Here is an 11,351-nt window from a genome sequence, read left to right as displayed (position 1 = left end):
ATAGTTGATGAAAACATAGCTGGGCTAAGTCACTTTTTTTAAAATGTTTATTTTTTTTTTAGAGAGAGACAGCATGTGTGTGCACATGACCATGCGGGAGCGGGGGACTGAGAGAGAGGGAGAGAGAGAAAATCCCAAACAGCAGGGCTCAAACTCACAAACCAAACTGGAAGATCATGACCTAAGCTGAAATCAAGAGTCCCATGCTTAACTGACTGAGCCACCCAGGCATCCCTGGGCTAAATTTTATTTATTTTTTTTATTTTTTTGAGAGATAGAGAGAGACAGACAGACAGACAGCATGAGCAGGAGAGGGTCAGAGAGAGGAGGAGTCACAGGATCTGAAGACAGGCTCCAGGCTCTGAGCTAGTGGTCAGCACAGAGCCTGACACGGGGCTCGAACCCACGAACCGTGAGATCATGACCTGAGCCGAAATCAGGATGCTTAACTGACTGAACCACCCAGGCGCCCCACTGGGCTAAATTTTAAAAACTATTTTGTTTACATCTCCATGAAGCATTCTCTACTACCTTAGTCTCCAAGTAATCTCTCTGCTCTGTTCTCCTACAGTACTTTGCACCTCTTTTGTAACAATTATCACATGCTGAATTTTATTATAAATGGGTAAGATCAGGGGCCCATATATAATGGATCACTTATTCGTTGTTGCACAAGGAACCACTCCTAAACTCAGTGGCTTAAAGCAACCATTTATTTGGTCACAGTTCTGTACTTTGGTCAGGACTCAACCAGGTCAGTTCATCTTAGCTTCATGTGGTACCACCAGGTCCCTTGTGTGGCTGCACTCAGCTGAGGTTGCAATGCCCAAGGTGTCTTACCATTTTCCTGGATTTCTCTCCATGTTGTCTCTAAGTAGGATAGTAAAGACTTCTTTACATGGTGGCTGGCTTCCAAGAAAGTACAACAGAGTCTGCCAGGCCTGATAAGGGTTAGGCCCAAACTGGCACTGTGTTACTTCTGGCACATTGCACTGGCTGAAGTAAGCCACAGAACTCATCCCAGTTTTAAGGAAAGGAGAAATGTACTCCATGTCTTTGTGGGAAGAACTACATAAACATATAGAAATGAAAGAATTTGCTAGAATACATCTTTCAAGACAATATAGCAGACATGGTATCTCATATAACATATTTGATAAGTGAATAAAAATGCTGCTTCCAGAGCACTGGTCAAGGGTGCTGAAGAAAATCATGTCTCTGAGGCTGCCAGTGATGGAGAAAGTTAGCCTATGCCATCTCTGGTAGTGTGGAACCCAGAAATGGAACCACCAATGGACTTGCTCTCAAAGCAATACTCACCCAGTTGACTTGGTTGGAACACAGTGTGGTAGTAATTAACTGTTCACAAAAATTCTCATTCTCTTCCTTGCAAAAGCGTACTCCCTACTCGCTCTGAAATTGGGTGTGGCCATGTGGTTTGTTGTAGCCAGTAAAATGTGAGAAGATATCCAATCTGTCACATCTAGACAGAAACTTTAGGCACTCGATGTGCAACGTTACTCATTTTCCTTTTCCCGTCCTGAGAAAGTGGAGCACCTGTGTATCTGGGTCTCTGAGTGAGTACAAGGAGATCCCCACAGTCTACATACCAATACTACAGTCTTTCTTAGAAACAATTAAAAAATATGCATCAGTAAGCTCTAAACTATTCATTATCCTAAACTTAGTAAACCCAATTCCTAACATAATCAAAACAAATGCTTGTTTTTATGTGTAAGGGGAAGGATTGCAAAGTTACTTCTCAAATGAGAATATAGGTGTACTGATGTGTCAGATGAAAATAAATAAAAATTTGACCTTAGAGGACTAGGTAAATAAATTAAACCAGGTCTGTAAGGGCTGTTATGTAGCAATTAAAGCTATATATGTATGTATGTATATAAAATATATATATATATTTATAGTTTATTGTCAAGTTGGTTTCCATATAACACCCAGTGCTCTTCCCCATAAGTGCCCCCCTCCATGAACACCACCCCTTTTCCCCTTTCCCCCTCCCCCTTCAGCCCTCAGTTTGTTTTCAGTATTCAAGTGTCTCTCATGATTTGCCTCACTCCCTCTCCCTCCCTTTTATCCCCCCTTCCCCTCCTCATGGTCCTCTGTTAAGTTTCTCCTGTTAGACCTATGAGTGACAACATATGTTATCTGTCCTTCTCTGTCTTATTTCACTAAGCATGACACACTTGAGGTCTGTCCATGTTGCTACAAACGGCCAGATTTCATTCTTTCTCATTGCCATGTAGTATTCCATTGTATATATATACCACATCTTCTGGATCCATTTATCAGTTGATGGACATTTAGATTTTTTCCATAATTTGGCTGTAGTTGAAAGTGTCCCTATGCACCAGCACTTCTGTATCCCTTGGGTAAATCCCTAGCAGTACTATTACTGGGTCATAGGAGAGTTCTATTGTTAATTTTTTGAGGAACCTCCACACTGTTTTCCAGAGCGGATGCACCAGTTTACATTGCCACCAACAGTGTAGGAGGGTGCCCATCTCTCCACATCCTCGCCAGCATCTATAGTCTCTGGATTTGTTCATTTTAGCCACTCTGACTGGTGTGAGGTGGTATCTCAGTGTGGTTTTGATTTGTATTTCCCTGATGATGAGTGATGCTGAGCACCGTTTCATGTGTCTGTTGGCCATCTGGATGTCCTCTTTGGAGAGGACATATTCATGTCTTTTGTCCATTTCTTCACTGGATTATTCATTTTTTGCATGTGGAGTTTGGTAAGTTTCTTGTAGATTTTGGATACGAGCCCTTTATCCAATATGTCATTTGCATCTATATTTTCTTAAAACTTATATTTTTAAAAAATATTTTAAAACATGATATTATGATCACTCTCTGTGTTATTAAGATATAAAGTACATATAAATAATTATTTCACTTAAAAATAAACACATACATGGAAATTGGTTGAGAAAATATGACAAGATATTTCAGTTGTTTGTCAAAGTGAGAGAATTATTTACTTCTTTCTGTTGTTTCTTATTTTCCAAATTTTAGCAATGAAAGTTCATTGCTTGTAAAACCATAAAACAAATAATAAATGTTATTTTAGAGGTTGCAATAAGTTGCTTGTACTGCTAGCACTTTCATAGGGTATTAATAGTACACAATAAAAGTTTTCTTATTTATTTGTGAAACAAGGCAATAACATGTTGGCATGTCTGCAAGTACCTCAAAGTCACAAAATTTATAAATGATTTAATTATCCAGAATTTGGAGCCAATTTAGATCAATTCCAAACTAGCCCTTAATTTTTTGAATCATCAAAAGTATGTGTGGTTTGACAACCTAAAAGAAATAGATAAATTCCTAGACACACAAAACCTTACAAGATCAAATCATGAAGATTTAGAAAATCTGATTAGATCAATTACTAGTCAGAAGATTGAATCAGTAACCAAAACCTCCCAACAAACAAAAATCTAGGATGAGACATCCTTACTGGTGAATTCTACCAAACATTCAAAGAATAAATACCAATACTCCTCAAACTCTTCCAAAAACAGAAGAGGAGAGAACACTTCCAAGCTCATTTTACAAGCCATTCAATCCTGCTGCCTAAACCAGACAAGAATCATAAGAAAAAATTATAGGCCAATATCCCTGATGTACATAGATGCAAAAATTCTTAATGAAATATTAGCAAATGTCATTCAACCATACATTAAAAAGATCATATACCATGGTCAAGTAGGGTTTGTTCCAGAAAGGCAAGAAAGCATCAGTAAATCACCTTGACACACCACATTAATAAAAAAAAAAGATGAAAATTATATGATCCCTTCAATAGATATAAAAACACCATCCAATAAACCTTAACATTCATTTATGATAAAAATTCTCAACAAAGTTGGTATAGAGGGAACATACCTCAACATAATAAAGTCCACATATGACAAGCCCACAGCTAACATCCTAATCAATGGTAAAAAGCTGAAAGCTTCTCAGGAACAAGACATGGATGTCTATTCTTACCTTGTTTTTCAATATAATATTGCAGCCAGCAATTAGAAAAGAAATAAAGGGCATCCAAGTTGAAAAGGAAAAAGTAAAACTGTCATCATTATTTGCAAATGACATGACATTATGTTAGGGGAAAACCCTAAAGACTCCACCAAAAAGCTGTTGGAACTAATAAATAAATTCAGTAAAGTTGTAGGATACAAAATTAATGTACAAAAGTCTGTTGTTTCTATATACTAATGAATTATCAGAAATAGAGATCAAGAAAACAATTCCGTTTTGTAAGTACATTAAAAATAGTAAAATACATGGGAAGAAATTTAAGCAAGGAGGTTAAAGATCTGTTAATAAAGGGAAAGATATTCCAGGCTCAAAGATTTGAAGAATATTGTTAAAATAACCATACTATCCAAAGATATCTACAAATTCTGTGTAATCCCTCCATAAATCCTAATGACATTTTTCATAGAACTAGAACAAATAATTCTAAAATTTGTATGGAAGCAAAGAAGACTTCAGAGAGCCAAAGGAATCCCGAGAATGTAAAACAAAGCTGGAGACATCCAACTCCTGTATTTCAAGTTATGTTACAAAGCATTAAACCAGTATGGTGCTGGCATAAAAACAGACACACAGGTCAATAGAACCGAATAGAGAGCCCAGAAAGAAACCCACACATCCAGGGGTTAATTCAATTTATAACAAAAGAGCCAAGCATATACATAGAGAAAGACAAGTCTCTTCAATAAACAATCTTGGGTTAAAGTGGACAACCACAAGCAAAAGAATAAAATTATGATGTGTACCTTACATCAGACACAAAAATTAACTCAAAATAGATTAAGAACTTGAATGTAAGACCTTAGAACCATAAAACTCCTAGAAGAAAACACAGGCAACAAGCTCCTTGACATTAAGTGGTTTTGTTTGTTTGTTTGTTTGTTTGTTTTGGATCTGACTCCAAAAGCAAAGGCAACAAAAGCAAAAATAAGCACATAGAACTACATCAAACTACAAGCTTATGCATCGCAAAGGAAACCATCAACAAAACAGAAATGCAATTTGAATGAGAGAAAATATTTGCAAATAATATATCTGATAATGGGTTAATATCCAAAATACATAAAAGAGGCTCATATAACTCAATGGCAATAAAATAATCTGATTTTAAAATGGGCAGAGGATTTGAATAAACATTTTTCAACAAAAGGCATACAGATAGCCAACAGGCATAGGAAAAGATGCTCAACATCACTAATCATCAGAGAAATGCAAATCAAAACCACAACGTGCTATTACCTAATACCTGTGAGGATGGCTATTATCAAAAAGACAAGTAATAATAAGTGCTGGCAAGAATGTGGAGAAAAGCAAACTTTGGTGGACTGTTGATGCAAGTGTAGATTGGTGCAGCCACTATGAAAAACAGTGGGGGGTTTCCTTCAAAAACTAAAAATAGATCTACTATATGTTTCATGAATCCACTTCTGTGTTACTTATCTGAAGAAAACAAAAACACAGATTTGTAAACATACATGCATCTCCACAATCATTGCAGCATTATTTTCAACAGCCAAGATATGGAAACAACCTGTGCTCACTGATAAATGGCTAAAGAAGATGTGGTGCGTGCGCGCGTGCGTGCGCACACACACAGGAATACTACTCAGTTGTAAAAAAGAAATCTTGCCACTAGTGATGACATAAATGATCTTGAGGGCATTATTTCTAAGTGAAATAAGTCTGACAAAGAAAGACAAATACTGTATGATCTCACTTACACGTGCAATTTATACAACAACAACCATCTCCATGCTCATAGATACAGAGAACAGATTGGTGATTGTCAGAGGTGAGGGGCGAGGGGTGAAGGGAGTCAAAAGGTACAAACTTCCAGTTGTAAAATAATTCAGTCATGGGGGTGGAATGTATAGCAGAGTAACTATAGTTCATAATCCTGTATTGCATATTTTAAAGTTGCTAAAACAGTAGACCTAAAATTTTTCATTATAAGAAAAAAAATTTTTGTAACTATGTATGGTGATAGATGTTAACTAGACTTATTGTGTAATCATTTCACAATATATACAAATATTGAATCATTACGCTGTACATCTAAAACTCATATAATGTTATATGTCAGTTATATCTCAATTAATTTTAAAAAGTTTGCAGAGACCTTGCTTGGATCCAGATTCAATTGAAATAGCTGGGAAATTTTGAGACAACGATGAAATAAGGCCTGTACTAGGTAATACATTAAAGAATTATTATTTTGTTAAGTACAAAAATGGAATTTTGGTTGTCATAAGGACTGACTTCTGAAGAATTTGTAGATGATATGTTGTGATGTAAGGTGGAAGATGAAACATGACTGACAGAATGTTGATGCTTTTATGTCAGTATGTGGAGTTCAGTCTATACTTGCTTGATTTCTGTGCATGATTAAAATTTTCCCTAATAAAACTTTTAAAAGAAAAGCTTACTAATCTTTATCAGCAAGAAATCTGAAAACAAAGCCCCAGTGGGTTTGGACTTCAAATAATTTGGTGCACTGGAGATGGACAAAAGGAGAAGGATCCTGCATAGAGAGGAAGGGGAGTGAGAGGTAGAGAAACCAGTGGGAGTATATTGTCCATTTGTCCAAGAACAGCCTCTCAGCCCCTGGCCCATTTCTTCTGTAGCTCATAAGAAGATAACTGTTAAGAATCCCCGGTGAGCTGTCTCAAATTTGGGATTAGGACAATGTTCCCCCTGAGTGTAGAAAGCAATTTCTATTCTTGGTATGTGGCTTTTCCCCCATCATCAAAGATACATCTGCCTAAGCCCATGGTCCCTGGAGTTGCTGCCTTATTTGCTTGTGAGGCAAGCAGATGAACATATAGAGACTAATTAAACCTATCATCACTGAGAAGTTGGCAAAATCTGGAGGAGCCTTAAAAAATTGGACTGCCTATGGTTCAGCTACGTGAACCAGCAGGCTTTTGAAGTTCAGCATATAGATGGAGAAAATAATAAAAGCTGAATTTAGGGAAAAAGCAAGGGATGTCTCTCAAGGATCCAGTCTGCTTTCCTTGTACAATAAGTGTAGTCTCCCTACAATTGCTTGTTTGCAGGTTTGTGTTTTTGTGTCTTTGTTTTGAAACAGATTGGAGAAATCAAGTTTAAATACAGAAAGTGGTAGAATTACTTTTTTGAAAGCTTGTTCTTTGCAAAAATCAACCAAATAGCCAAACAATTGGTTACTCAAAAGGAATAAAAGGAAAAAAAAACCCCAATTATACGAAGTAAAGAATGATAAAAGTGAAGTTATTATTGGAAAAAAGGAAACCTTAAAAGCCATAGAAGATTATTCTTAACAAGTGGAAGGGAATAAATTGGAAAACCTAGATCAAGTGGGTAATTTTCTAGGAAAAATGGGACTTATCAAATCTGAATTCAGTAAAGATCAAAAACAAAAAAGTTCTAGAGGAGAAATAGAGAAAGTTACCAAGGAACTACAACCTTCATAAAGTACCTACCAAACCTCTGTAGACCAGATATCCCCAATGCTTTGTGACCCTTCCTGAGCAGTGAAGAAAGGAAAATGTCCAACGCTTTTTACTAGATGAGTATAACATTGATAATCTTGATAATTATTGCATTAAAAATACATGAAGAACTTCAATGTTTATAACGTTGGTATATCAAATCATTTTAGAAGATAGATATTTTTGTAACAAGTATTGGGAAAATTAACCATTTGGAAAGAGTTAAGATTGAATCCATATTTCACACTATATGTTAGGATAAACTCCAAGTGGATCAGAGATCTAACCATAAAAAATCTAATTGTACCAGTAGTTGGAGAAAACATGGGTGAATTCACCTATTATCTGGGAATGGGGTACAATCCAGAAAAGAAAAAGGAAAATAATTTTACACTCCAATGTATTAAAACCTAAAACATTTTGCATAGCAAAGAACATCAGAATCAAATGAAGAAGAAAAAAGGCCAACTGGCAGTTAAATATTTCTACTTATGCTATAAAAAGGCATTAATCTTCCTAACATATAAAGGACTCTTAAAAATCTAGAAGAATAAATAAATCTCATTCTCATGGGAAATATATACACAGTTTCACTGATATAACATTTCTCATATTGACAAAAAATCCACAAGTTTGAAAATATATCTGTTGGTGAGGGAACAAAGAGACATACAAAGCTGTTGGGAAATGGGAAATAGTACAATTCCACACGATCAGGGATTTGGCAATACCTAATGAGTTTACGCTCAGAGTAATTTCTCTTTTAGACTGTACCAGGAAGATATACCATCAAAAAGAAAATAACATATGCACAATGTTATTTATTACAGCACATTTGTACAATCAAAAGATTATAAACTCAAATATCTACTAAAATAAAGGACTGGTTGAATAAACTATGGTTTCTCCCACACAATGATGTCCAAAGTAGCTATAAAAAAAATGAACAAGATCTCTATGTGCTAATATAAAGTGCTCTGGCTGAAAACAGCAAGATACAGAACAATGTAGATAAGGATGCTTCTTTCATGCCTGAAAGGAAGGGAACAAATAGGCAGATGGAGATGGTGAGTGGTAGAAAGAGAGAGATTTGCTTATTTGCTTATTATTTTCAAAATGAGACCCAAGAAAAATAAATCAGAAGCTAAGAAAATAGGCTATCCATGTGGGAGAGAGAGAGAGTAGAAAGGATAGGAATAGAAACAATACTCGGAGGATTCCGTTTTATATGGTTTCAACTTTGAGTCACGTGAATGTTTTACTGTGCTCTAAGGCCAAAACTAAGCTTGATATGATATGCTGCCTTGATATCTGGTAAAATCAGTAGGGTCTTGGACTGAAATTCCCCTCCCACCTCTGCTCCTGGGGATAGAACACCCTTTAGCCACACAACCTCCTTTTCAAAGGGACCAGGTACAGTTCTTATTTATCCCTGAGTTCAGGGTTTCAGTTTTCTGACAGCCCACAGAGTTATTCTAAGGAGCCAATCACAGCCTCCTGCAGGAACCAGGACCACCCCACCCTCTTGCTACTACAAAAGCCTGCCTCCCACAGCTCCATGCACTTCACTCTGTTCTTGAATCCAACCCCTGTGTGGCCTTGCATAAACTCCAGTGTCCTTCTCCCCCAGGCTGTGAGCATAAGTGACTAAAAAAATGCTTCATGGCCCAGGGTCAGGTATTGCATGACCACCGATTCCCCTAATCCTAGGGTGAGAACCTCCACCTCATCAATGGGGTGAATCACAGGCAGTTAAAACATTTACATAATCAGAAACCAAATAAAACTTTAAAAAAGTCAAACCAAAACACTGAAACCAAATGTAAGATAGAAGATCTATGATGTAAGAATATATCAAATTGGTAATATAATCACCCAGAGAAAAAGAATTATTTCAAAGGACTGCTGTTTATTTTCAGTGGAATGTATTCCAAGGTTTAATGGTAACAGTACTATAGTTTTGAAAGTATTTTATGTATTTGTAGGACAGAGAAAACCAGCAAATATATTACAGGGACCAAGATTTTCAGAGGAAAGTAAAAGAAATACAAATAGAACATTAAAAAAGAAAAATTATGTTAAATGTTAACTTGAAATATCAGTGAAAATTCATGATTTATATATATATATATATATATATATATATATATATATCCATTGTCCTCCATGAAGTAGCAAACTTATAGTAATGAGCATCACTAGTTCGATTATCTTGATTTCCATATACTATTCCGCATACACATCTTGGAGAAATGGCTTAAGTCCATGGTGAGAGTAGAGTGTTTTCTTGTGCCAGAAAACACAAAAGTGCTCAAACATGGCATACACGCCAAGTGAGAGGAGCTACCACTGGTAATATCTGGTCTACTTGGAACATCAAGAAGAATAAGGACTGTAATTTACTAACCACTGGAAAAAATGAAAGTCCACAAGTCCATGCCCATTAAAAAAAAAAAAAAAAAAGGCCCCAGAGTCCCAGCCGGTTCCTACCACAGTCCTGCATTTACCCATCTTCTCTTTCCTTTCAACATGACAGTTGCTGCTATGCCAGGGCCTTCCTAGCAGGTGGGAGTGGCCGTCGCCATCTCCTAGGCGAGGCAGCACCCACCCAGCAGGTGCAGCATGCCGGCAAGCAAATCACCGCAGGTAAGCGATGCAGGGGCATTACAGACTGTGTGGTTCCTATCCCCCAGGATCAGGGATGGGAACCTGGCCAATGTCATCAGATACGTCCTCAGCAGACTCTCAACTTTGCCTTCAAAGACAAATGCAAGCAGATCTTCCTGCATGGTGTGGGCAAGAGAATCCAGTTTTATCCTATTTTGCAGGGAATTCGGCATCAGGTGGTGGTGCTGGGGCTACATCCTTGTGTTTTGTGTATCCTCTTGATTTTTTCCCTTACCTGTCTAGCAGGGGATGTGGGCAAAGGTGGAAATGAAAGGGAATTCAGAGGCCTCCATGACTGCCTGGTTAAGAACTACAAATCTAGGGACACCTTGGTGGCTCAGTCAGTTGAGCATGTAACTGTTGATTTCAATTCAGGTCATGATCTCACCTGAACTAGTGAGATTGAGCTTCACATTGCACCGTGTGCTGACAGAGCGGAGGCTGCTTAGGAATCTCGCTCTGCCTCTCTCTCTGTCTCTGTCTCCCTCTCTCCGTCTCTCCCTCTCTCCCTTTCAAAATAAATACATAAACTTAAAAAAACCTACAAATCTAGTGGGATTAAGGGATCTGTACAAAGTTTAATGTGTCTGTGCAGGGTATTCTCATCTACCCAGCTGCCTACCTCGGTATCTATGACAATGAAAAGGGAATGCTTCCAGATCCTAAGAATACTCACTTCTTCATTAACTGGATGATTGCACAATCTGTCACAGCTCTTGCTGGGTTGATTTCCTGCCCATTTGACTGTTTGTGGCATATGATGATGCAGCCAGGGCACAAAGGAACTGACATCATGTATACAGGCACACCCAACTGCTGGAGGAAGATGACTCTGATGAAGGAGCCAAAGCTATTTCAAGGGTGCACGGTCCAGTGTCCTTAGAGGCATGGGTGGTGCTCCTGTGCTTGTCTTGCATGATGAAATATAGACGTTCACATAAGTTATTTTCTAGTTCATCCTCTTGTGAACAGGCATCTTGTATTATATAACATATCTTCAGCACGCTTGACACACTGTTGGCTGTCTATTTATCAGTGGCAACCATTTGCTAGTTGAAAATGGGAAGTGATAATACTCATCTGACCAGTTTTCTCTTAAAACCATTTCCACAATGATGGGATACAACTGTATTTTTTATTTCAGTCACCCCT

The 11,351-nt window shown here is 37.4% G+C and overlaps 1 pseudogene; it reads left to right on the top strand.

Annotated features, from left to right (window-relative positions):
- Positions 1 to 9,849: 9,849 nt before the first annotated feature.
- LOC115275113 lies at positions 9,850 to 11,128 on the top strand (annotated as a pseudogene).
- Positions 11,129 to 11,351: the final 223 nt, after the last annotated feature.

Source organism: Suricata suricatta, chromosome 2, assembly GCF_006229205.1.
Source record: "Suricata suricatta isolate VVHF042 chromosome 2, meerkat_22Aug2017_6uvM2_HiC, whole genome shotgun sequence".
Lineage (NCBI taxonomy): Eukaryota > Metazoa > Chordata > Mammalia > Carnivora > Herpestidae > Suricata > Suricata suricatta.
The sequence above is the reverse complement of the archived record's forward strand: the minus strand, read 5'-3'. Positions and strand labels throughout refer to the sequence as shown.